This window comes from Dermacentor albipictus, unplaced genomic scaffold, assembly GCF_038994185.2.
Source record: "Dermacentor albipictus isolate Rhodes 1998 colony unplaced genomic scaffold, USDA_Dalb.pri_finalv2 scaffold_19, whole genome shotgun sequence".
Classification (NCBI taxonomy): domain Eukaryota; kingdom Metazoa; phylum Arthropoda; class Arachnida; order Ixodida; family Ixodidae; genus Dermacentor; species Dermacentor albipictus.
In genome coordinates, this window is record NW_027225573.1 from 7,553,177 (window position 1) to 7,580,611 (window position 27,435).

A 27,435-nucleotide genomic window follows, 5' to 3' on the forward strand; every position below is an offset into this window, starting at 1 on the left:
GTTCCCTCCCGGCAAGTTGGTTCTTTATTTTATGTTCCGGCCTCGGCACGTGCGTTTGTTTGCTCGGACAGCTGGAGCGTAAGATGTCTCACGTCCTTGCGAAGTGAGTTGACGATAACAAGTGGGACGTGTATCCCGTGAATGCTTTGGCCGACACGGATGTGGCCTTCCGTCTCATATCGCAGCAGGGGTCAATTAAAGAAGTATTCAACTCATCAGTTGGAAAGAAGGAGCGCCACCGGACCCGGCAGTACTCCTTGCCTTCGGTGAGTACATCTCGTGTTTTTTGACGGCTGTCCCTACTAAAGTAACATATTTAACAGGGAGAGGCGGGCTAGTTGGTGGTCGATATTGGAATGCATCATGTAACCGCGAAAACGACAACGGACGATGAAACATCCGCGCCTGTCCTGTGTGTTTCTTTCCTCTTGCGTTGTCGTTTGCGTGGTTACATGATGCATCCCAACTAAAGGCACGTTACACGGAACCTGTCTCAGAAAAGTTTATGCGCTGTCCAGGTTGCCGGTGTAGCGTGTTACACGTACAGTCGTAAAATTTATGAGCGTGAACACGGGAAAGCGTACCCGCCGTGGTTGCTCAGTGGCTATGGTGTTGGGCTGCTAAGCACGAGGTCGCGGGATCGAATCCCGGCCACGGCGGCCGCATTTCGATGGGGGCGAAATGCGAAAACACCCGTGTGCTTAGATTTAGGTGCACGTTAAAGAACCCCAGGTGGTCAAAATTTCCGGAGTCCTCCACTACGGCGTGCCTCATAATCAGAAAGTGGTTTTGGCACGTAAAACCCCAAATATTATTATTACGGGAAAGCGTGCCGAACTGTACAATCAGCGCAGTCTAGCGCACGCTGGCAGTAACTTCGCGAACGAGATATTCGCGGCTAAGGCTGTTAGATCAGCGGATGCACTCCCAGCCACCAATGCGGTCTGTTGTCCCTTCTAGACCCGCAATCTGCTGCGTTAACTATCTGCAACACGTGGTGATAACAGGTCAAGAAAGGCGCACTGATATGAACCCTACATGCCGAGCGCGTAACGATAAGAATACTGACGTGCTGTCCAACTCTGGAGTTTTTGTGCTTTTGTTTACAACGCAGCTCTTATGCGCCCGTCCTTTGGTTTAAGCGCGCCGCCGTCGGCATTCCCGGTGTAACCGAGCGAAAGGGCCCGTGCAGCTAAAAACGGCCGAAAGAGCTCTGCGTCGCTCGCTGGTTGGGACGTTTGTGATTGGTTGAATTTCTTGATCATAAAATAAAACACACATGCTTTGATAACGCTGATACAGTTTTGCGTAGAAAAACATTCCTTGAGCGGTTTTCTTTCACTTCTTCGGGAGCCACACCATGGCGCGTGTACCCGACAAAGAGCGACGGCACATCATTGACCTAGCGTTGAAAGAATACAGCCAACGGTCTATTGCGGCCGTGACCGGCCGACCGCTCAAGACTGTCAACAGAATATGTCAAGCCTATAAGACAGAAGGAAGAATTGGCGATGCTCCACACCGGCGCCGACCAAGAGCAACGACGGAAGAGGAGGATCAATTGATCATTGCGGCTGTGGCAGACGATCCTTTTCAGACAGCGAATGAAATCATGGCAAATACCGGAGTCAATGCCCACCCAGCCACTGTGCGGAACCGGCTGAAAGAAGCGGGCTTGCACAGTCGCGTCGCCGCACAGAAGCCCTTCCTCAACAGTGCGCACAAGACCAAGCGACTCCAGTTTGCAGAACAACACGCGTCCTGGACGTCTGAGGAGAGGAAAAGAGTAATATTTACAGATGAATCCACCTTTTGCACCAAACAAGCCCAAAGGAAGAGAGTCGGGCGGCTAGAAAACGAGAGGTGATGCTTTCATTTGTATTTTATTTCCCGTTGAGTAGTCTCAATAGAATTATCCTAAATGTAGGAGGAGGAAGAGGAGAAAAGCTTCACGCAATCAATGGCTTCTTAATTAACGATGTCGACTGCAGCTCGAAATTGAAATCTTCGGCTGCAAATGCTAGAATGAGTTTAGTGTTCGCCAGTCTCATTCAAGAAGCTTTATATCCTCTTTGCACATTTGTGCCTATTGTCCGTGCGCGCACTCTTTATTTGCAGGCACAATCCGACCAATATTCAAAGCGTAGCCGCAAGCGGCCGCACAACAGTAAATACCTGGGGAGCCCTCTCGCATCTCGAACTGGGACCGCTGGTCCGTATCGAGGGCCACTTGACATCCGCCCGTTACAGCGAACTTCTAAAGGACGTTATGCTGCCTTACGCTCGCCAAGGACCCTTTCCCAACGGCAGTTTCATCTTTCAACAGGACCTTTCCCCTATACACACGTCTCGCCGTGTCAAGGAGCTGCTGGAAGACGAAAGTGTAGAGGTCCTGCAGTGGGCTCCAAAAAGTCCTGACCTGAATATTATAGAGAATGTTTGGGGGCGGATGAAGCAACGTTTGGTTGCCTACCTCTACTCTTCTTTACCGAAGAGGATGGCTGATGTCGTTCGCCTAAAAGGCTGTGCTACTCGCTACTAGAAGCAGGCGAAAATGTTCAGTTACCTTAAGTGCAGGATGCTTTCCACAGTTCTCACTGTAGTGCGAGTAGCAGTTGATTTTTGCTAAATTCTTCTTTCTCCTCCACTCTCAATAAAATGATTCTCCTAACCGCAAACTGTGCAGTGCTTGTGTTTTGTCTTAGACATATATGCACGCAGACTAGTCAGTAGTGTTTTACTTGAAAACATATCTGTATATATAAAATATATTCACACATAAGAGAACGAAAAACGTGAGCGTCTTTGCAGACTTAGCTTATGGTCAATTTTTCACACAACTGAGGCCACTACAATGCGAAATATTGAGAGAAGCAGCAATGGCATTCCTCGAGATGCCAAAACGTATCTTTAGTTGTAGTAGTGCATGACTGTTGAAAGCGCCACCTCGATGAAACCACTGGTAAAGGTTATTTTAAAACGTAATTTTATTATTTTCTTTTCGCACCCGGAAAGTCGATCTGCAATTATAAGGTATACCGTACTCCACTGTTGAGAATATCTGAGTGGCGATGAAATGGTAATAACATCAAAATGACCATATGCATAGGTTTCCTTGCCATTGGTTACAAATTCGCTCGCCCAAGATGCAGGCACTCCTTTTGGAAAGGAACACATGTTGCTTTAGCGGCTGGGAACCCGCATCAGATTATCGCTTTGCGCATGCATGGGAAAGTGACAGCCGCTTAGTGCCCGCGCCTTTGTTATCAGTTATCCGTTATCGCTGTGCGAAGTAGACAGTGAGCGGGAGCTGGCTGGGAGTGCATCCGCTGATCTAACAGCCTTAGCCGCGAATATCTCGTTCGCGAAGTTACTGCCAGCGTGCGCTAGACTGCGCTGATTGTACAGTTCGGCACGCTTTCCCGTGTTCACGCTCATAAATTTTACGACTGTACAATCAAATTGATCACTAAGACACGGAAAAAAAAAACATCTCATAGCGAATATGATCGACGCGACCAGTTTGTGTGCTAGACCTTGACATTTTTCATACGTATGCCCGAGCAGCGCAATGTAATACAGCCTAGCCACAAATTCGTGCCAGCTTGCCCGCTTATCAGTCATTCTGCTCGATACTTCAGCAAAGTTCTGACTGGTGTCGCATAAAAGTCGCGGGCCGCTTTTATCGTCGCGACAAGAGATTGGAGGATTTTTTACAAGCACTGCTCCCGGAGGGGACATGTAACCGGCAAACGAACGCTTCAGAAGAGCACTTGATATTATAACAAAAGAGGCGGCGCAGGTTCTCCAGGGCACCCAAGGGGTGCGGGAGGATCAAAGCTGGAAGCAGGGCGGCCCGTGAGTTGGGGCTGCGGAGGCCGAAGCGTGTCAGGGGCATTCACACTGTAAAGCCTGTTTCACATGATGCGACTGCAACGACGAAAATCGGTACTGTCGCACGCGTCGCAATGCGATTTTTAGAGGGCTCATTTCACATGATTGCGATTTTAACAATGCGACTGGTGCGACGCCCAGGGTTGCTTAGTGCCAGGTTTCGTGGCACACGCTGCATAATTCATATATTGTAGTGAATAAAACGTTTACACTATAATATTATTGACTTCTTTTGATTATAAGCAAATAATATGTACGTTTACTCATTTAAAAACGTTAGTTAAGATTTGTCTTGGGGTGCGCGACGGCGGTTTCTGTAGTTCAGTGCGACATCGCGCACGTAAACAGCTGTTCGTAGGTGGTTCAGCGGTGTGTGTTGCCTTATCTACCTTCTATGACCGTTTTGTTCTGCCTGTGCTACAACAATCTGCAAGATGACCTATCGACAAGTTCATATAGCTACCCTCACCGTATATGCAGTATTCGGAATTCGGCTGCCACGAAGTTGTCGTGTCAGCCCAACAAGATCCTCGCGCTACCCGTGCTCGGCGTCAGCGTCTAGAGAAATGATGCGTGTATACTGCCTGTCATTGCGCATATGTGGTGCCTGCTCCTAGCCATATTCTTACGCCAAACGCAACAAGAAGCACCAACCCGAACGCCCGCGTGTGCCCCTGAACGAAGCCTCAAACGATCTGTGTGATTACGACGTGGAATGAAAATTGTGTTGTGAAATTCAACCTTAGCGCTAGCCTGGTTCGTCCATCGCCGTGCTTGCGCTGCGAATATATATATGGGAGCCCCCTCTCAATATTTCTAAAGGCGCAAAAGCCGACGCATCAAATGTTTCGAGCAGTTACCGTCACTTTTGTAGAAACCTGTACGTTGTAACATAGCATTCTAAAAGACACGCTTCTCGTCCACTTTGTTGTCCCGTGTCTCGCGCTGGTAGTATACTCGGAACTTCTAACAAGAAGACCATATCAATACGCGCTATTCATAATGCAGGATCGTAGGCTCACGGCAGGCGCACTTGCCGTAGAATTTTTCAGCTTTCTGCTCAGCCTCGCACGCCTCTCACGGTTAGCCTGTTTTGTGGAAATAAATATCATTATATTATTAATGTTATTAGATATTATAGTTTCTTCACTGTAATTTATAGCAATCGTCCAGATTTCTTAAGCTAGTCATGCATTTAAGCTATATTAGATCAACATTGTTAGGACATGCTTATGGGAGTCATTTCAATCTAGATTGCTCAGCCAGAGAAAGTACAAATGCAAGCCTCAATGTTTATTCCAATTTGGTATTCCTATACATTATATTGTCAGAATTTTATGCCTGCTTGCATTTCCTGCAATTCAATGTTCAGAGCTGGAAAAACTGATTCCTTTTCTTGCTGTCGAATGGCTGCTTCAATGTCGATAGCAAGCTATAATTATTCATTTCGAAAGTGTTAAGCAATGACTATATGTCTAAGCTTATCAGTGCGTTTTTGTTCCACGAACACTTTTAAGTTTTCTCTCTCCCTCTCATTGACAGCCATGGAATGAAACCGTTCACTTTCATATGTATCAGAATGCAAACATTCTGAAATTTGTCCTGAACATTTGTCTGCGTCCTATAGTGTGCATGTTTGTATTAAGTTCTGGGGTTACAATCGCAGTGATCTACACATATTGTTATATTGCAAGAAACAAATTTATTTCACTTTGTTTTCAAATCTACAATGTGGCCATGCAGTAACGACTGCATTAATAAGCAAAAAAGAAAACTGCAGATTCAGTGTACGTGTTGGAATCTATGCGAAGTGAAGTTTTTGTCAAGTGGTCAATTAAATGCTGTTAAAGTAACTGCGATATATACCATTTGTCTTATTTTCAACAATCCAACTTGTCATCTTTTGCAAGGTTTGCTTATGCACCGCATAGGTCACAACCTTAATGTCATGTAATCTTTATGCATTACACTGTTCACAAACCATACCGAAACGCAAACGGCAGTTAATGTAGATGCACGCTGCGAGACATCAACACAGTGACGTTTGTTGAGCAAGGAATGGTGCGAGGTGTATGCAGATGAATGAATGACGTGCTTATGTACTTATTTATTTATATACCTCGCAGGCTGCAAGGTTGGAGTATTATGCAAGGGGGAGTAAAAAAGTTGTTACAAAAGGAAGAAGGGCACAACATTAAGAAAAAAAAACAGCAAAAAAAAGCAGTACCACTACATTGCACCAACTAGCCCAACGTGTTTTACTGGCACATTATAAAATACTTAACAAACAATAACAGAAAAAGTTACTGCCCATGCACCCTGTACAGACGGTAAACCAGCGAAGCTGAAATGTGCAGCCCCGGTTTTTATCACTGGGTTAATTCCAATGGCTTATTAAAGTCTTTCTATATTATTGGTTATGTCTGTGTTTCTTAATGAGGTTATGCACATGTTTGGCTTGGGTTTATCACATTGTTTATTTGGAATGCCGCACATTGCACTTTGCAAGATCACCATCTTCGAAAGTGCAATGAGCAGCGGTTCATTGTGTTAATCCAGGTGGTCCGTCGAAGTCTTTCTGAATTATGTTACGCATTTGTGTTTTGTAATGCGTTAATCATAATGTTTATGACTCAGTTATGCACTGTAGTTACCAAGTGACACACCGGGGCTGCACATTTCATTTAATTAAATACAGGGACACATTTTTGAACCTATAGGGAAGTCTGAGAGAGACTTCTGCACGCGCGCTCTGTTGCTAGAGAGAAATGACGTCACTATCGGTGTAGCCATTGGCCCGCCACACCTTTGCTGCAAGATAATTATGACATCATGATCTTGTCTTAACCCCGTCCCACTCTGTGTCCCTTCCTTGGAATAATGCGTAGATAAATGTTTATGTGTTAAATGCATAAGCAATTTCTATGTCTACCCAACAAGAAATGTCTCCGTCCCTCATGTAAGACGAACAATGGCTCACAACCCCCGAAACAATGGCTCATACCCCTACGCTAGGGTTCTTGTGATCGGACCATGAGTGTTTCGCCTAGGCATATACAGCTTCACTCTAAAAAGAATGAACACCTTTCTGCTAGATACCAAGATAATCTCATGAGGTGTTCTAACAAATGAAAGTTTATTGACCATGCCGAGTAAATGCTGGTCGACAAGCAATAAATCGAATTTACACAAAAAGCAGAAGCAAGATCTGATGCGTGTCCATACAGATCCCAACAGGAAACGCATCCATCTCTGAAAGTGTAACAGCGGCCATGCTGACACAAGATTCTCCCAGTGTATTTGCATCTACAGCATCCATAATTTCTCTAGGCAGCCGATCTCCACAGAATGCTAGCTTCTTCCTCTACAATGCACTCTCCACATCTGAGCGTGCATCGTAGAGGAAGAAGCTAGCATTCTGTGCAGATCGGCTGCCTAGAGAAATTACGGAAGCTGTAGATCTAAAAATGCTGGGTTAATCTTGACATCACGGCCCCCGCTAAAAATGGATGCATTTCCCGTCAGGAAATGCACATGAATTTTTGCTTCTCCTTTTTGTGTATGTTCAGTCTATTGCTTGTCAGCGAGCATTTACTCGGTGTGTACATTAAACTTTTGATTGTTAGATCATCACGGTTTTCTTGTTTGTCCTATGTGTTCTTTGGTGCCATTTGCAGCCAGGCTATTCGTTTTTTTTTAGACTGCAGCAAGTCACTTTAATAGCCCTCATGATACCTTATAAAATCTTTTATTCGGCCAATGTAGCAAGAATTTACAGTGTGAAGCAGTAAGAACAGGGTATGCTAACTTCTAATTAAAAGGTTTATTGTGAAAGTGCAGTGATCTATAAAGGTTACCACAAAGTAGTGCAGCAATAAAACCTGATAAAGACTAGTGCTTGGTGAAACCAAACATAAAAGCAGGAAAGGGGGAAAATACGTATAGATATACAAGTCCAGGGAAAAAAAACAGTGATGACCAAGTGTGCAAGTGGCTACCTTCCAGGAAACTCATTTTTTCCCCAATGGCATGGAACTGGAAGAATGTGCTTGCATTGCATAAGCAAACTGTCAGTCTGTCTATAGGAATAACAACAGTGTTTCTTGAAAGGTGCTGGCATGCAGGATTGGCAATTGTAATTATTTTTTCCTGCACTTGGAATTTTTCTCTATTTTCTTTCTGTAGCATATTTATTTATGTTTGGCTACATCAAGCACCAATTTTTATCTATCCTTCAATGATGTCTTTCTTTTTCTGGGGAAAATTCGGGGAAGGCAGGAGATGGAAATTCAAGACGATGAGTAACATGATAACAAGGTGAAAGTAGGAGCCAACGTTTCCACACGTGGACTTTGAAGAAGACAAGTCCACTTGTCGAAACGTTGGCTCCTGCTTTCACCTTGTTCTCGTTCTGCTCATCGCCCTTTTACAACTCGCCACATTTTTACAAATGAACCTCAGTTGAAAGTTAGTCCTCATCCATATCTAGTGTCATCCTGTTGATACTGCTCCATGCTGTGCACTCTTGCAACATTTGTGTGTGTATGTGTGCACACGTGTGGATTTGGATGCGAGATCGGGCCCTTGGGCAGAGGTACCATTCTTCTCCTGTGCAGCCTTATGAATTCATTAACTATACTGCAACAGAAATGCAATGGACAGGAACGAAGTGAACACACAGACCGCTTCGTTCTTGTGTGTTGTCTATCTGTTGCACTTTAGTTAATAATGAATACACACAAACTCATCTAGTTTTCAGTTATTATGTCAGGCTTATAAGCCCGCTTGTGTCCTGGAATAACTGCATGGCTATGTATCCTGTAATTTAATTTTTGGCCATGTGCTGGCAAGTCGCGTGTTAATCTCTTGATTTTCCTGACAATCTTGTGTGATGTGCAGGCCCAGACAGTTTCTGGTGAATCCATGCAGGGTGTTGTGCAGGGTGTAATCTGCATTACAAGTGCTGCTTTGATTGCTTTCCGTTCAGCTTTTCTAGGTGTAGGATGACCTAAAATGGTACTCACTTATATGGGGTTTAGTTTTATGTAGTGTCATACTACTGTTACACTGCTATTGCCAGATCAGTGTACTATATGTGCCTTATGTTTGCTTGCATCTTCGTGATTAGCAACCTCCTGTGTTTGTTTGGCAGCTGCATATAATCTCCTGGCCTAATTGTTTGTCCCCATATTTCACGGTATGGGCCTGTTGTGTTTCAACTTCACGTACTCCCGAGGTTGCCTTTCTGAAGGGAGGGGTGTTTGCATCTCATATGCTAACTGGCATAGTATCTTGGGACGAGGTTCTGAGCTCTTGAGACAAAGAATTTGTGCTGCAGGCTGCAACTCTACTCTGTCTAGGTGCTTGTTCGTTAGCTCTTTCTCATAGAGGTCTTCAAGCATGGTACAGTTGGAAAGACCTGTTATTACTACCCGATGCCTGTATTCGATGAGTTGTCTTTTTTGTGTGCTGTTGGTAATTCATACCGTACCATACCTTGGACACAAGCACAGCATCTGCGATTTTCTATAGTATCCGCTCGCCCACCCCCGTTATTTCGAGATTATTCTTTTCACCAGGTGTGGAAGTTTCGTCCAGGCATTGCATAATTGTTTCACCCACATGCTGGCTCTGCCGTCATGGGCTTACACTAGCTGAGGATTTGTGGATGTTGACTTGCGGGCATATTTGTCCAGCTATGTGGATCACTATGTGCAATCTGGGGTAGTTCTTGATTCTAGTCTTTCTTTTTTTCTGACGTCGATATGAGCTGACTTATCAGAAAGCGAGAGGCCAGACTAGCCAAGAAAGTCTGCAGTGTTGTCGAGGGCTTGTTGCATCATTTTTGATTTCTGTATAAGATAGCTTTCCCACAGACTGTAATACACCATAGGCTGTAGTGTTTCTTGTAGTATGCCCGTGTTGTTGGTGTGTGTGGGCTTAACGTACCTCCAACTCTCACCTGGAATTTTCTGTCTTTCAGAAAGTTAGTTTAAGTGTTCTACCAGAAATGTTTTTGCACATCGTTCCTCTTATTAGAGCAGCATGAGGTACTGCTGTTAACCCTTTAATGACGAGACATATAAATACCGAGAAAACATGTTTATTGTTCTATCTAAATATGCAAAACACGTCAAGAGTAAGCATAATCAACAAAAAGAAAAAAAATATTTTGCAGAAATTTTTCAGCAATAGAGGGAAAACCCCAGGCAGGAAACTGGAAGTGGGCTTCACCCCATTGAAGCCACCTAGCTTTATTTTCCATTTGTATAGACAACTCTTATCATATGTGAACCAGAGGTGCCCATTTCATTTGCTTTACATCAGATGTGCGACACCAATGCCGCTGCATACGTTGCATTGGCCTGTCTCCTCTGAACTTGCTTGCACAAGACAGTGAGTCACGTGCCAAACTTCTTCTTCCTCGTCCAGTGTTCCTGCTCTAAACCAACAAATTGACAACCAACAACGCTTGCTGCTTGTCATTCAGTGTTGGCCGAAGACATTTAGCTAGAAACTTCGTACTCGATACTTAAACTCGACAAGAAAAAAATTCTTTTTTGGTGTGTTGCCTGTAGGCAACACTTGTCAAGAAAGGGTTAAAAGCCTCTTCACTCTGTTCATTTTTTCATAAGCGGTATTACACAATGTCCTGCAATAAAGTTTCTGCTGCTTATGGCCCACTCATATCTGCCAGAAGGGACAACTCTTGAAAAAGGTTTTCTTTGTGCTATGTGTGCGACGTAGTATGAGCATTCATGCCTTGACATTTATACATCTGTATAACCAGCTTCTTGACAGAGTACTTGCTATACCTGATCATGCTTACTTCTGCAGTGCCGTTGAACAATACATATTGATGCAATGAATATTTACACACTTGAATTATCACGAAAGATGGTTGTTTTACAATTCTGCGCTTTGCTTTCTATTGGTGTTAGATTTTGCATAAGCATGCGCCCCGTGCAATAGCATTTTGAAGTGTAAGGGTTCAATAAAAGGTGGTGAACTAAATCTAAGTGCAAGAGCTTTTTTTCGCACCTATGACTCCCATCGAAATGCGACTTCCATGGCTGGCAAATCAATCCCTCGCCTTGTGTTAGCAGCAGAATGCTATAGCCACAGTGGCAGGTGAACAAATTGAAGAACAATATTTCTGTCTATAATTTTTTTTTCTTCCCTGTATGTAAGTAAAGTTGGGAATAAGTTTGTCATTGCAAAAAAGCCCAGTTTGTGTTCTTTTATTGAATAAACCACATATTGTGTATAGTTGAAATGCAGAAATTTGTTCTAAAATCCTCAGGTGATATATGTTCTTGCAAGTAGCATGGTATTTCATTACTTACAAAGATAGTAATCGCAGCGGATATCGTTATATGGGTTTACACACTAATATATGTGATCACAAACTTATTAGAAACTTACTAGAAACATGTAAGGCATGAATGTTTCTGCACACTTGATCAGCTGTGAACGTGCAAGAACTGCTTGTACTGGCTGACTTCACTGCACAGTTTAGATTTACTTTTCTTCAGCGTGTCGTTTTATACTGTTTTATCCACACAAGAACAGGGCGTTTGCCTGCTTTTCGCATTGTTGCACGAGTTCTACATAATTGTGCCGGAGGGTACGTTGTCACTGTATTTACTTAATCTACTAGCTGTGCAGTTAGTTACCTTGCAGAGCAAGTGTTCATACAGATGCAGTAAGGATACAAAGTCCGCAACATAGTCAATGTTTATTGGTTTCTGTGCAAGAAAAAAAAATTCTCCAGCGAAGAGGTGCAACCAAACGTGCATGTAATATTTTATTCAAGCCACGGATTTAATGCTATCGTAGCAAATTCATTACGATAGCCTACACTTTTGCTCTGTCAGATTTTATAAGAGGCAAGATAAGCTTTCAAGATGCATCGGGAAATTTGTGCTTGAAAACCGACAAGAAAATGCAACTGAACGGTACCGCGTTCAGCGCAACGTTGAAACTTCGGGTACTTTGCTGTCTTGTCATTTGCCCTTGACGAGGTTGAAATAATTCAAGCTGCTCCGTAAGCGCGATTTTTGCATGCTACTCAAAACATTGTAGCGACCTCGTCGTCTGCTGGGGATCGAACACCTCCTAGCACTGACAACTCGCAAAGGCGTACGAAGCAAACGTGAAAATGCACTTCATTTGCTGTGCAGAGTGTCAACAAACGCATAGAAATCGGAGAATGCAATCTGCGGTACAAGTTTTTTATTCTCCCTTCGCGTACGTACCGAATTCGACGATCCACGTCTCCGCGTATTGCACTTGTCGATCGAGACGCCATTTTCCAAAACAAACCAGCGAAATAGCTCCTTTGGCAGCTCTCCGCGCAATTTCGACGGAAAATCGCAGCGATCGGTGCGACGGTGCGACTGTGCGACCAACCGGTTGGTCGCAGCCGAAAATCGGGGGGTCGGCACTGCGACTGCGATTTTCATCGCAAACGACGGAAATCGCACTTCCGGTACGACGAAAATCGCATCATGTGAAACAGGCATAAGGCATTCGTATTTCGAGCTGCCGGTCTTCTACAGGTGGATGGTCACGCATTTATGAAAAAGAAGTAATATTTATTTATTTACAATATCGCAAAGGCCCCAGTAAAGGGATTTTACATGAGGGGTGGGCTATTTACAAATGCATTAAGTGTTATATACAATTTTGTTTATTACTGTATTGAAGTCGGTGCTACTGGAGAGGAGCGCAACGTCAGAGGGAAGGTAATTCAAATCTTGCAATGTTTTCACAAAAATGAAGAAAGATTCACAGTGGTTCGAGCAGATGGTGGGTATACAGCTGTTTCGTGATTGGTGCTGACTTGATGGCAGGAGTACAATGTGACGTGTGATAAAACTTGAACAATAGGCACAGACGTGCTATTCTGCGGCGTGCTGAAAGACTTCCAAGGTTTGCACGAGATTTTAGTTCGGTGAGACTAGAATGGTATGAGCATTCTGAGAAAATGAGTCTGGCTGCATGGTTCTGTACAGATTTTAGCATTTTATTAGGGTTACTTTGGTGAGGGTCCCAAACAGTACCTGTGTATTCCAGTTTAGTCTGATTATTGTGTGATAGGCGAGAAGTAGGACAGAAGGATGTGGTAGATAAAGGTTACGATGTAAAGAACCAAGAACGCGGTTAGCTTCATTAGTAGTGTGCATTGTATGAAAGGACCGTGTTAAATGTGATGACAAATGAACACCTACGTACTTGTATGCACTTACACATGAAATTGCGAAGTTATAGATCAAATAATTCAGTGATGAGTAATATTGCTGGCAATGAAAAGAAAGTAGTGATGTTTTATTTGTGTTTAGTGACATGAGCTACTCGTTGCACCAGATTTCGATCCGTTGAAAGTCAGACCGAAGGGAGTGAATGTCAGGCAGGTTGTTAATTGGACGATATATGTAGCATGCAGTCGTCTGCAAAAAGTGTGATGTTAGAAGAAATATCACTCGGTAAATCATTGATATATATTAGGAATAATAGTGGGCCTAGGATCGTGCCCTGAGGCACACCCAAGCTGACAGGAAGGTAGGCAGAAGACTGTTTATTGGCGCGCACGAATTGCTGGCGGTTAGTTAGAAAGTCACAAATCCATTCAAAAGCAAAAGAATTAACGCATTAAAGTTTTAGAAACGGGCGTTCATGAGGAACGTTATCAAATGCTTTCTCGAAGTCCCCCCCCCCCAAAAAAAAAGGACACACACTCACACGATATATCTCACGTGCTCCTTTCTTCCGCATTCCAAAGAAAGCCTGCGAAATATAAAAAAATACCATGTGACGGGGCAATGGTGCACTGTTATTGTGTTGCTTGGTCTCAAGCGTGCGATGGATGAAGATGTCCGCTGCAGCGAGACTGGCCCGTGACAGGGCGTTACGTCTGGTGTAGGTATCTGGGCGTGCGGCTTTTATCGCATGACGGCACAAATGCATGCTGCTGGCTGAGCGGTGCCGAAGCGATAAAGCATCTAAGGAGACGAAAGAGAACAAGAAGATAGCTTTATTTCTTTTTATTCTTGAAATGGACACGAGCTGGCGGCCTGCCGATGGAGTGTAATGGGGTTGGGCGGGGAGGCGGCGTTAGGGCCGGAATGATTTTGCAGTGACCTTCAATCCAAAAAGTGCCTTTCGATTATAATGCGTGTTCGAAGAGGTCAGCATCTCATAGGCACATTTTCCAAGCCGTTCTTGATCATGGTATCAGGGATGGAGTTGCAAACTTGTCTTACTTTTTCTTTTAGGTTCTCTGATGTTGTAGTTGGTGTCCGGTATACTTGATCCTTGATGTAGCCCCAGAGAAAAAAAGCAAGGGAGTTAAATCTGGCGACCATGCTGGCCAAGCAATGAGCCCATGCTGTCCAATACACTGCTGCGGGAATAATTCATGCAGCCATTTGCAAGCTTTGCTGCTGCCGTGTGCATGAGCACCATCATGCTGATACCAAATATCCTTGATCCTAGCCAGTGGAACTCGGCAAAGAAAATCCTCAGGCGCCCCATCAAGGATGTCATTCATATGTTTCGCCTGTAAGCATGTTATTTAAAAACAGGGGGCCAATGATAGTGCCACCGTAAATTCCACACTACACGTTAACCGACTGCTGATATTGGTAATGTCTTCAAAACCCAGTGAGGGTTTTCGTTGCTCCAATAGTGAGTGTTGTGGATGTCCACGTGTGCATTACATGAGATGGTAGCTTCATCAGTCCACAATGTTATGTTGGCAAAGCCCGGCGGAAGATAATCTTCCACCTTGATTATAATCCAGTTTGCAAAGTGCTTTCGATTTTTGAAATAGCGGGGCTCCAACATCTGGTGCAGCTGCATGTGGTATGGATGAGGCTGCCTCTTCTTAAGTACTCTTCACATTGAAGAATTTGGCACTCCAGCTTCAGCACCCACACTACGAGCACTTGCATGTGGGTCTGAAGAAAACTGACACAGTATCTATCTCCACGTCCTCGTCCAGGATTGAAGATTTATGTTGCTTCTTCGTAAAAGTCCCAGTCTGTCTCAGCGTTTCATATGCATGCACAATCATCATTGAGCTCAGATGCTTACCTGGATGCCAGTGTGGAAATAGCTAAAGTGCACGCCTTCTATGTCCACTTGACGCACCTAGAGCCAAAACCATATCCTCCCTTTCCTCATTGGAGTAAGCCATATCCGCTGCTCAACGTTGGTCACAGCTGAATAGCGTTGCTGTAGAGAACACGCAGGGATATGTGTGCCTGAGGAGCTCTGGATATTGGGGGCGAGCTCCACCACTGGAAAAGCTCATGCCACCATCGGCGTGACGTGACATATGAGAGGTCACGTGGACACAGTGGCCGCATCGGCTGCATTGGAAGCACCGAAGCGAGCTGAAAATGAAAGTTTAAAGTGCCACTTGTGCTACAGTTCTGATTAAGTGGCGAGGCTTTACCGCTTGACAACATTTGAAAGTACTCTAATAGGTAGTGGCTGCCTTTGGAAGCGTGCAGCATGGTAGGCTGCTGCTCGGTGCCGTTGTGCCGGACGTACGCAGTGGAGCCTGGTGTCAGCCTTATTCACACGTAGCCACAGAACAAAGAGCCACATGAAACTTGACTCGCGAAACTTAGAAGTGGCAGACAGCCATCACCTACAACTCCAGTATGCAGCAAACAGGTGCGAGGAAGATTTCTGCTATGGTGTCAGGACTGCGCAATGTTCGGTGAGTAGCAGAAAACGCACACCTAGACGCTTGCCCGCGCCCACTGCCTAGCTAATGTCATGACGGTTTTGGTCTATGAACTTGTTGACGCTAGATACTGGCAAGTTCACTGGAACGGAAAGGGAGCGGCAAGAAGCACATTAAAAAAAAGGCATGGCATATGGTCACGTTTGTGTTATGAATTATTGCACTGGATTACGACGAAGAAGCACAGGGAAATCGCACACTGAGAAGACCGATAAGCATACAGTGCGATGCAACTTGAGAAATAATATTGGAACGTCCAAGAATTCGGAAGACAAAAAAAGATTTAATCGTTGCGATGGCACATCGCAGTCACTGTAGGTGTCGAAATCTCTATCACAAAATTATTTTTGAACAGTTGTGATAGTGTCCATGCAACAAAGATTGCCATTGTAGTGTAAAATGCTCATATGCTGCAGCCTAAAGCTAACGGCACGGTGCGAAAACGCGCTCACAGCGAAAGCAAAACATTGTTCACAGACATGCATGCAGACGTGCAGTCGGTCGCTGCGAACCCGTGCGATCGCTGCATTGAGGCTTCATTCTGTTATGCCCCATTTGGTTACACAGACAGCCCACTATAAGAACATATTTCGCATAGTTTATTCGCAGCATTTGCCTACCTTTCACGCAATTAGGGAGACTCCATCCTGGCGACCGCGTGCAGTGGCGCTCACTGTACATATGTATTCGGCAAAGAGATAGCGTCTGTAAACAATTCTGTGCTTTCAGTTTGCCCAAGATTATTATATCGACAGTCAAAAACTTCCCTGTTGTGAGAGTACTTACATAAATGTTGAGGAGGGCCGCCACGTGGTGTTTTTTTAGCGCTGTAAGCGAAACCTATGAGGAGCGCGCCGCGTGATCTCGTACTACGCAAGGGAGGAGCTTCTGACAGATGGCGACTCCATAAGTCCTCGCCCCCAACATTTCAGTTCGCTGGAATTGGTTCAGACGAGGTACATAAGGTATGATCTACATCCGGAAAACTGGAACAGCCTGTGGGCGCACTCTCTCGGGGACTGACACGCTGGTGACGGTGCACAAGTGTGAAGCCAGACGCGGCCACCCGATACTGCGACCACAAAGTGATGTGCATCTGTGGGGTGCGAGATAAAAAAAAAAAGTCTGGTAGACAGTAAGTGCGAGAAGGAGAGCAGACGGGGCCAGTATGGGAAGAGTTATCTGATGAATACATGTGTAATCTTCCTTGAATATAGCCAAGGTTTTTTTTACCATTAGTTAGTTTTGTCCGCATGCCACTTATCCGCTGTTATTCGAGCCCTAAGGTTTAAAGTTGTAGCATCATCGTTCAATTTGAAAACTTTTGCAAGGTCATTTGTGTACAAAGGCAAAATTCCAGCAGCAGTAATTGCTTTCCATCATTCCCACGCACTTCGCCCTTTCCTTCTTTCAAGCAGAATCAAAATGCTGCTTTCATCTTTTCTCTTTTGTGGCCTTAGATGCTTTATCGCTTTGGCAACATTTGGCCAGCAGCATGCATTTGCACCGTCCTGCAATAACAGCCGCATGCCCGGATATCTACACCAGGCATAACACCCTCTTGCGGGCCAGTCTCACTGCAGCCGACACTGTTCATCCATCGCACGCATCAGAGCAGCACAATAACAGTGCACAAGTGCCCCGCCACGTGGTATTTTTTCATATGTTGTGGGCTTTCTTTGGAACGCGGAAAAAGGGGCCATGTGAAATATACCGTGTTGGAAACAATTTATTGAGAGGTTTCTGTAAATGCTTTACAACTTTGCATCTCACACTTGGGGTCTGCAGCCAATACTTAAAAAGTTGATTAATTAAACATAAATAATCCGTTAGTTAAGGGGAAAATAAAAAAAAACAGCCTGAGTAACTCTAGAACATGCCAACATTATGAATTTGGTTCAACTTGCGTCCGGAGTGCCTTTCATTTTTAAAACTTTGGCTCAAGCTATGTGGGACAAGCTGTATATATAGTACAGGAGGGAGATTGAAAGGTTAGATGATATAGCTGGCTGTTCATTACACTATTACCAAAAAAGTTGTTTGTAAATTTAATAACTAACCCTCATTTATCACTAGTTGCGAATAAGCTCATTATGTAAACTAGGTTGGTACTTAACCAGACTTAGTCAAGACAAGCATGGGCCGGTTTTTGTAGCAATGCCTTTTCCCATGGAGGAAAGAAACAAAGTAGGAGGGCTTGACGTCACATTTTTGAAGAAGTGACTAGCGTAAGGGTGGACATGAGACAATGAGACACTAAAAAGATGACAAGGACAAGCGCCTGTCCTTGTCGCCTTTTAGTGTCCACTCTTGCGCTAGTTACTTCACCATGGAATACCATCTAGCGCGGTCTCGCACCCCACATTTTTGAAGCCGGAAATGCAGCCATGTTGGTGTGCCATCTCCCTTTGTGCCTCCAATCAGCTCGCCAGAACAGTTAGGCACGAGCTTTGAACTTGCATTGCTATGAGCTGCCAGAAGTGCGTGCTGCTGATATGCATCAGAACAATGCCTGTGAAACTTCTTGATCAGTTTTAGTGAAGCAGACGCGATCCTGTGCCCATCTGGGGCATGTTGAAGACGTTGACAAAGACCTGCACCGCAAATACTTGAGTATGTCTGTTGCTGACACTTGCACTCACAGACCCAAAACATCTTTCAAGCTTACACACCTCGCTTCAAAGTCGGCTTGTCTTGCGAACATAATGTGCTGCGAGAAAGACGCAGATCGAACAAGCTTATTTCACTTTTCAGAGGCCTAGCACAGCAGCGAGAGCTTAAGGGGCATGGTTGCTATGGCAAGGTTTTCATTTGGGGCACCATTACCAGTGCTGCATTGCGAAAAACAGCATGCGACTTCCGTCACACTACCTCCAACACGTCTGTGTTGGCCAGCGCCTCTCCTACGCTCTCCTTCCTCCATGCCTTTTCCCGATAACAATGCCTTTCAGTGCTCTTCGCTTTAGTGGGTGGTCAAGCGAGGCTGTGTATCGGGCGGAGCTTTAAAAGAGGCCACTCATAAATGCGAAAAGCACTGAAAGGCATTGGCATCGAGAAAAGGCATCGCTACAAAGTACTGGCCATGCTCGCCACTTCTTTCTGTATAAGTAAATACAAATAAAAATTGGCTCACAAATGTACAGGACTTGACACAGCATAAGAATTGGGGATAAGAGTTAATGGAGAATAGCATAGTAATTTGCGAATCGCTGATGATATTGCCTTGCTTAGGAACTCGGGGGACCAATTGCAATGTATGCTCACTGACCTGGACAGGCAAAGCAGAAGGGTGGGTCTAAAAATTAATCTGCAGAAAACTAATGCTTAACAGTCTCGGAAGAGAACAGTAGTTTACGATAAGCAGCGAGGTACTGGAAGTGGTAAGGGAATACATCTACTTAGGGCAGGTAGTGACCGTGGATCCGGATCATGAGACTGAAACAATCAGAAGAATAAGAATGGGCTGGGGTGCGTTTGGCAGGCATTTTCAGATCGTGAACAGCAGGTTGCCATTATCCCTCAAGAGAAAAGTGTGTAACAGCTGTGTCTTACCAGTACCCATCTACGGGACAGAAACCTGGAGGCTTATGAAAAGGGTTCTCCTTAAATTGAGGACGATGCAACGAGCTATGGAAAGAACAATGATGGGTGTAACATTAAGGGGGATAAGAGAGCAAGTTGGGTGAGGGAACAAGCACAAGTTAATTACATCTTAGTTGAAATCAAGAAAGAAATGGGCCTGGCCAGGGCATGTAATGAGGCGGGAAGATAACTGATGGTCGTTAAGGGTTACGGACTGGATTCAAATAGAAAGGAAGCGTAGCAGGGAGCAGCAGAAAGTTAGGTGGGCGGATGAGAGTAAGAAGTTCGCAGGGACAACATGGCCACAATTGGCACATGACCGGGGTTGTTGGAGAAGTATGGGAGAGGCTTTTGCCCCACAGTGGGCGTAGCCAGGCTGATGATGATGAAGCAAGTGATCATTGTTAGCATTGTGTTCAGTGGGGCTGGTTGGTTCATGTTTAGAATAAAGACAGGGACAGCACATCATGGAGTACAGGACAGCGCTCTGTGCTGTGCTCTTTACTCGCTCGCCCTGTGTTGCGCTGTTCCTGTTTTTATTCTAAAGGGATCATTGCCTGTGTTTATATATTTTTAAATAAGGTTTCCATTGAAACCGTTCAACGGTGTGGAGTAAACAAAAATATCGGGACATCTGAACATTCGAATATTATTCATCAAACAACCATGCAGGCTGACTGATCACTGGTTGTCCAGTTTTAATCTTTGAATAAGTTGGGAATCAAGCAACCGAATAACTGGTATTGCCAAAGGCCTGATTTAATGGTGCTTTTATAGTTCGTCAACTACTATTGGCAATATTGAATTAAGGCGTGTTTGTAAGAAGGCATTATGTGGATAACTTCGATGACAGTCTGTGAAAGTGCACTGCCCACAGATAATTTTCGTGCGCGTGATACTGCTAAACCAATTGTTCTTGTATGTCTTAAAAAAAATAGATGCTTTCTTTTATTTCAGATATCAACCCATGCAGCACCTGTACTGTTCAGGTAAAGGCACTTCAAGAAGAAAATCGGGAATTAAAAGATGAAGTGGAACATATGAAGCGGATGGCAGAAAAACACGATTACATTTATGGTAAAAAGCCTTTAAACATATGTTGCCACAACATTATACAGTCAGCAGCTGTCCTAACCTTGGTGCTTGACCACTTGCCATTGCTTTTGAAAAAGTTGAAGACCCTTCAAAATAAGAAAGAAGTTAATTTCATGAAACATGTTTTTCAACGGAAAGGTTTTTGCTTCGTTATTACCATGTGAACTTGGTCACAAAGTGCCAAACTATGTCATAAAAGGCGCTGGTAAGAACACTCTTCCTTTCCTATGAAAGCACAACAAAATTTTTCAGGTAAATGAAGAGAAAGAAGTTTTACACCATAATGCATTCGTCGATTATCAGCCATTTCTAACATTTTTGTAGGCCATTGAAAGGCAGTAAAATGGCCTGTATTTAGGATTTTTTCCAGTAAAAGCTTAAATTTTGCATCAGGCAAATGGTCAGGACCTGTACAATGCTGAAAAAAAAATGCTTGGACGGAATATGGTACAATAGTGTACACATGTGACGACCACTCAAGAAAGCTGATACGGTGTGCTAATTTAACAATGAATTGAAAAAAAATATGCAAACACTGCCTCTTGTGATAGCTCATTGTGTTGTTATTAAACTGAGAAAGCTTTGTTAGAATAATTTTTTGCTTAAAGGGAGAAAAAAGGATATTGAAGTGCGATTCCACCGATCTCAAAATGTACAATACATCTTCTCACTTCAGGAAGCCTCTTGGCGCCAAAGACGGAATGCATGGATACGAGCGCTCCTGTGCCAATAAATAGAGGTTAGTCTAAACTGATTTTAAGGTAATTGCTTCATTGCTAGGGTGGTTATGAGCCTCTTCAGTCAAGCAGGGCTGCTAGATTACTTGTGTTTACCAGCATGTCACTGTCTGCTAATTTCCTGCTTGGTGCCCTTACACAGCATTGGGCAGTGCATTGATACCGACGTATTTGCTACCCGACTACTTGTGCCAGTCTAGTTAGAATTGGGCAGATTGCAATAAATAAAATAATAATAATAATTGCAGATTCCCGTAAATATCAAACGAGTAAGTTGGTGGGAATGAGCTGCCCAGTATTGTGTAAGGATGATGAGCCGGCTGTTAGTAGACAGCGACATGCTACTAAATACACGTAATCTAGCAGCTCTGCTTGACTGAAGAGGCTGGTAACCACCCCAGTACTGAAAGAATCGACATAAAATCAGTCTGCACTACCCTTATGGCACAGTAACGCTCGTGTTTAGTACTACAGGCTCAATATATAACAAGGAATCAAAGGACGAGATAAAGAAATAAAATGTGCATGCATCCGCTAGCACAAAAACTTGGAAAAGGACAGCAGAAGCACAATGAGATAAACAAAGTGGCGAGTGATCGCTTTTTCATTCTGCGTAACTTGTGCATTTATCCACTTCCAGTTTCATTTCACATGCTGCCATGGCTCAGTGGCTGCATTTTGACTGTGGTGCAATCCAAAAGCACCTGTCTGTTGTGATATACTAAAGAACCATAAGTGATTGCTTTCATAATTTCGTAACCAATTTATTTTGCAGAAGCACCCAAATTAGTCAAAACGACCTAAAACGGCACTTGGCAAGGTTGTAATTCAAGCCAAACAAACAGTTGGACCTTTTGTTGCTTGCCCAAAGGTGCATATATCTATCATATCCTCTGTCTTAGCTAGCTAACATAAATGCATGAAATGGTACTGTCAGAAAAATGAATTTTTCGCACTATCCTTAAACTTGTTCTCTGCAAGCTCCAAGTCTCTTCAAGTCAAAGGCAGGAACATGCACATTGGTATAGCAATGCATCATCAGAAGTTGCTGTTTATTTAAAAAGTAGTAAGCAGGATGACCTCTCATTGATAGGCTGCATTTTTCATATCAATTTTGTCTGTGAAAGCACACATTAGGGTTGATGCCTGAGGAAACTTGTCACTGTCTTCACTGTAATTATGCATTTATGTTTCTGGCTAGAAACGTCATTTATAGTCCTAATATAATGTGTGCTGTGTAGCATCCATGTCTGAACCTGTACTTACTATTGCCAAAAAGCACTCGTCCTGTCTCCCTTTCTCATCCGTGTTTTCTTCGATGAATTCATAACAGTGAGCTTGCGTTCAAATCCTTTTAAGCCACTGATAACTTACACCATCACCAGACAGTAACTTTAATGTCATGAGCTTGTACAATTTCACTTGATGGAGGTCACCTTGGTGTTACATGACAAAAAAGTGTCACCTGATATTGAGGGCTATGGTGCTTATCAGAGTAGTATGCACTTGAGCTTTTCCTGTGCCTTTATGCTGTGTGTAGATATCATGAATGGATATGAAAGTGCCAGAAAAACCAAACTTGCCTCCGGTGGGAGCCGAACCCACAACCTCTTCACTACAAATTGCGTTACCGCGGCAACTGTTCCAACTACTAGATTCTTGGGTATTTTGTTTATGTGTAACCGTGGGTGTGTTAGCCAGTTCTATTCATGCCAATCCATTGGATGTGGACCATCCTTTTATCCAATGGTGACGCATATGTGAACTTTATGAGCAGGCAGCTGACCAATAAACTCTTGTATGCTATTTGAAGACATCAAACCTGCCTGATTCAAGACCCTCATTATGAAATTAAAGACAAAGGGAACTGAGGGGCCCAATTTTGTTAAACACAATCATGTGAAACCAACAGATAATAAGCCAAATAAAGCATAAAGGAAGTTATCTGTATTTTTTTATTTAAGTGTAGAAATGATAAAGCAAAATGATAGTCGATGAAAAACAACTTGCTGCTGTAAGTCATGTCAGTAACTGCTGCAGGTTACCGCATTGTTTCTCTCCTTTGAACTTAGCTATTTGTTCCTAGATGTGTCACCCGCTGTGGTTGCTTAGTGGCTATGGTGTTGGGCTGCTAAGCATGAGGCCCCGGGATCGAATCCCGGCCACAGCGGCTGCATTTCAATAAAGACAAAATGGAAAAGCGCCAGTGTACTTAGATACAGATGCACGTTAAAAACCCCAGGTGGTCCAGATTATTCAGGAGTCCCCCACTACAGTGTGCCTCATAATCAGATCGTGGTTATGGCATGTAAAACAGCATAATTTAATTTTTTGTTAGGTATGTCATTGCCAGCAAATTCTGAATCTTACTCTGCAAAAGGTTATGGGCTATACAGCTCCCACATGATATTTTTTTTTTCATGTTCCCAGGTGGACATTGGGGCCGGTGTGAGTGTTGAACAAGGCACCCTAGAGAAGCTATGCTGAGCATGCGAAAGTGGCCTTGGCAAATTTGCCAGGGCTCTTTTGTGGAATGTATTCACCCCTGAGGAGCTACGGGACGAACCGCTCCTGGGTGAGAAGAGCAACTTGCACTTAAACCAGCCATTCAAGGAGGCCTTGGACCCTATTCGTATCCGAGCTGTGATTGGTATGTACGTCAGTCCTAGTGGTACAACTCCGAATTCCAGTCTTGGAACATTATTTTAAAAATTTGCATCTCCTCGTGCGTTACTTAGCAAGAGATATGCGCCAGCACAGCAATATTAGCTTTTAGTTTGACTGGTCAAGCTCGGCACCACCAGGTAGCTGGACCGTACAGAGCGATCAGGCCACTCACGGACGTCTAGGCTAAAAGCTCCTTATCACAGCAATAGTAGCATGGAGAGGATTTAGTGTACGCCTCCAGCTATCCGTCAAAATCTCCAAATCTTGCCTGTGGTTAACAGAAAACCAAACACGCTTGGCATTGCGACGGAATGCTCGCAACACATGCTGCTTCGACAGCTCGCTTGGGATCGACTGCCAGTCAGCTGGCGGAGAAGTTTGAGAGGCTTGGTGCGCTGGCTCAAGACAACTAGGAGATGACAGGATGTCCCATCACGATGCGGAGCCAGTGAAGGCGGAGCTTAGCCTGGCGAATGAGTTGGAGAAAAAGCATGGCTATGGAGGTGGGTAACTTGTAATTGGCTAAAGTTCTCTTAAAGGGCCCCTGAAACAGTTCGGACAAATTTTGTAGACGCGTAGGATACAGCTAAAGTTAATCATTGACACCACAATTTGTGTGAAGCCTTGCGTATTAAGAGAGCCACTGACGATTACAAGTTACCCTCCTCCGTAGCCATGCGTTTTCTCCTCAACTCGTTTGCCAAGTGATCAGGGCTAAGCTCCGCCTTCACTGGCTCTGCGTCAGGACGGCACGTCCTGCCGTCTACTTCCAGTTCTCTAGGACCGAGTGCGCGAAGCCTCTCCAACCTCTCCACCAGTTGCTTGGCAGTCGACCCCAAGCGAGAGCTATCGAAGCAGAGTGCATTCTGAGCAGTCTGTCGCAACGCCGAATATGTCTGGCATTCCGGTAACCACAGCTGAGCGGACTGATTGGTCTGCACGGTCTAGCCACCTGTTGGCGCAGAGCTTAACCAGCCAAACAAGCTAATATTGCTCTGTCTCGACGTAAAACAATTTAAGCATTTACAAAAACATGTTAACGATTACGCTCGTGCAAAATATTTACACCAGCAGCAAGGAAGAATACACTTTGTTACTGTTACTGTTTTTGGTCAAGCTCTGTGCCATCAGGTGGCTGCGCCGTGCCGTTTGCGCTTCTGCTCATCCTGTGAAACGGCACAGTCAAACGGCCAGGCCCTGTCTCCTTGTGCTTGCATTTACACAAATACCGGACTCGCGAAACACTATTGTGGTTTTTAGTAATCCTCCGGTGTAAAGTGACGGCTGCAAACGTGCAAATCCTGGCGCCGATTCGATATCGACAGTCCGATGCACTGCAGCCACTTCGCTCGTCTGCTGCCTTGCAGAGGGACATGGTGTCGCAGCTTGACATTGCCAGTTACTACGTTTTCAGCCTTCAGCGTAACAAAGGCGAATCGTGTTTCTTGCGAAAGGACTGAGACCGACAATGACTGCGGAGCTCTCGTAAAAATGGAGCACGTTGCAACACAAGCAGATGACACTTGCTGTGCGCCAGAAGTGTAGTGACAAATTTTTCTTGTGCATTCTCTTTCTGTTACTTTCTTTTTATAGAAACAAATTAACTAACATTCCAACTATTAAGAACAACATTGGTTCACCATAAAGTTAAAAAAATTATTGATGGAGTGCGCTGGGCGGCCAGTCGGATAGCTTGCCCTACCAGCATCATTAGGACAGTTTACATCAAATGGTTAGATGCGGCTGAAAATTCAGCCGAGTGGTGTGCTGTGATCGGCAGCAATGTAAATTTTTGAAATCCTTTAATAAATTATGTGCTTTAACCGGAGCACTTACTTGTGTCAAATAATGATCAGAAGGACCTATCCTCTATTGGCTCAGTATGTTTGTACAGAATCATCAAAATCATTTCGGGGTCCCTCTAATGTAAGATGCTTTACACAGATTGTTGTGCGAATGTTTTACTGTAGCTGTGCCCCACGTGCCTACAAAATTTGTCCGGACCATTTCGGGGACAGATAAGTGTGTCTTAGCAACAAGGCTGTATGTCAACGCTTATTAGCCTTCATATAGCTGTGATACTTTAGTGTTGCTATCATTGCTTCCACTTTTGGGTGAAGCTTCAACTGTTTTTGTCATTGAAATTCATTTTTTCTGATTGCCCGATAATTTGATAAGGTTTACACACCCTTTTGGGTAAGAGAAATTTGCTGTGAGGATAAATGAATTTATAAAAGTTCAAATTTTCATTCAACGAAATTTTTATACAACGAAGTAAAGTGCTGGTTTTACTGGCTTCATTATAGAGGATTACCTGTACGTGCAAATGAATTATATAAAATTCCAATGAATAGCTGCTAACACACTGACCTGTTCTTTATGCATGCCAAAGAGCTTGGTGCCAGTACTGAGATGTTTATCTTCATTCTGCCTCTGCACTTTACAATATTGTGGTGCACACTTGATAACTGCAGACCCTGGCTCAAAGTACACAACGTAGCTAAATTACTCTGTGATGATGTTTTATGACTGACACTAGCAGTGTGGCCTGCACTTAAACATAGCATAAGGCTACAATTTGTTATTATTTTATTAGACAGCTAGAAAATCCTGTATGCATCGGTAATCTTATGCTGTATTTCTTTTCCAGACTACACATGCTCCAAGTTTCCCTCTGCCAGCCTCTCCTACATAAAGAACATCATCTCCTCAGTACTGGCAAGAGAAATGAAAGAGCCTGAAGCTAAATAAATTTGTGGGCTATTGTATAAAAGGAATGATTCACATGCTTTTTGTTAATCACGAAGTTGTTTCTTTTCATAACACCACAGGGAAAGAGGCCTTGCAATGGAAAGCTAGAAAATGCACCTTGAAGATGTCCCGAGGCCAAGCCATGCCTCAATGGCGAATATCAACATTAGTTAATTTCATGTTGTATTGCACCTTACAATCCATAAATTTAATATTGCATTCCACTTTACAATCCATAAACTTAATGTTGCATTCCAATTGAAAATCCATAAACTTATTGTTGCATTCCACTTGAAAATCCATAAACTTATTGTTGCATTCCACTTTACAATCCATCAACTTAATGTTGTATTCCACATTACATTTCATGGAAATACAATTGTTCGTCCATGGGAATTCCATAGAAAGTCAAGGCAATAACTGGTAAATGAAATTACAATGGTTTCACGGTGGCCACTTTTCAATGCTGGTCAACAAATCTGCAATAGTGGGACAATGATATTTCAACAAAAATTTTGTTGATTGAGCAATAGGACGGCAATGGAATATCTACTAAAATTCAACACTAATTTTCATAAGGGGTACTCCACCTCGCTTATATTTCCGAGGTATGGTATGTTTTGTATAAGTTCTGTTTGTATAACATTAAGCATTGCCCTAAAGATGGCTTATTTTTGGCACAAAAGTAAAGGCGGTTTTGCCGTTACCGATATTGAAAAGAATAAATGGAAGATGAAACGAATCGCTATTAAACTAAGTTCTTTAATTGAGAACCAAATTTCACGTAATGTATTCGCGTATAGCTGAAAACTTTTCGTTTCTTCGGCATCACTCTTTTAGAGCGCTGCTCTTAGGCTCCCACTCCTGCGGCGAGCGCCAGCGCTGACGTGCTCGGCGTAACCGAGGGAACTACCACAGCCAAGGATTGAAGAGTGAACGCGATGCGCGTCA

General features: G+C 43.8%; 2 long non-coding RNA genes across 4 annotated transcripts in view; both read left to right on the plus strand.

Moving 5' to 3' along the window:
- LOC139052152 (uncharacterized) lies at positions 1-26,510 on the plus strand. Of its 2 annotated transcripts, none has more exons than XR_011509741.1 (4): positions 1-266; positions 20,192-20,311; positions 23,497-23,716; positions 26,384-26,510. It is a non-coding gene; the product is annotated as an uncharacterized lncRNA (long non-coding RNA). The 2 variants fall into 2 exon arrangements; XR_011509740.1 differs by lacking the exon at positions 1-266 and adding an exon at positions 12,821-12,864.
- LOC139052163 (uncharacterized) overlaps positions 1-27,435 on the plus strand; it is a 63,688-nt gene that overhangs the window by 34,421 nt on the left and 1,832 nt on the right. The gene's annotated exons all lie outside the window — the stretch shown is intronic.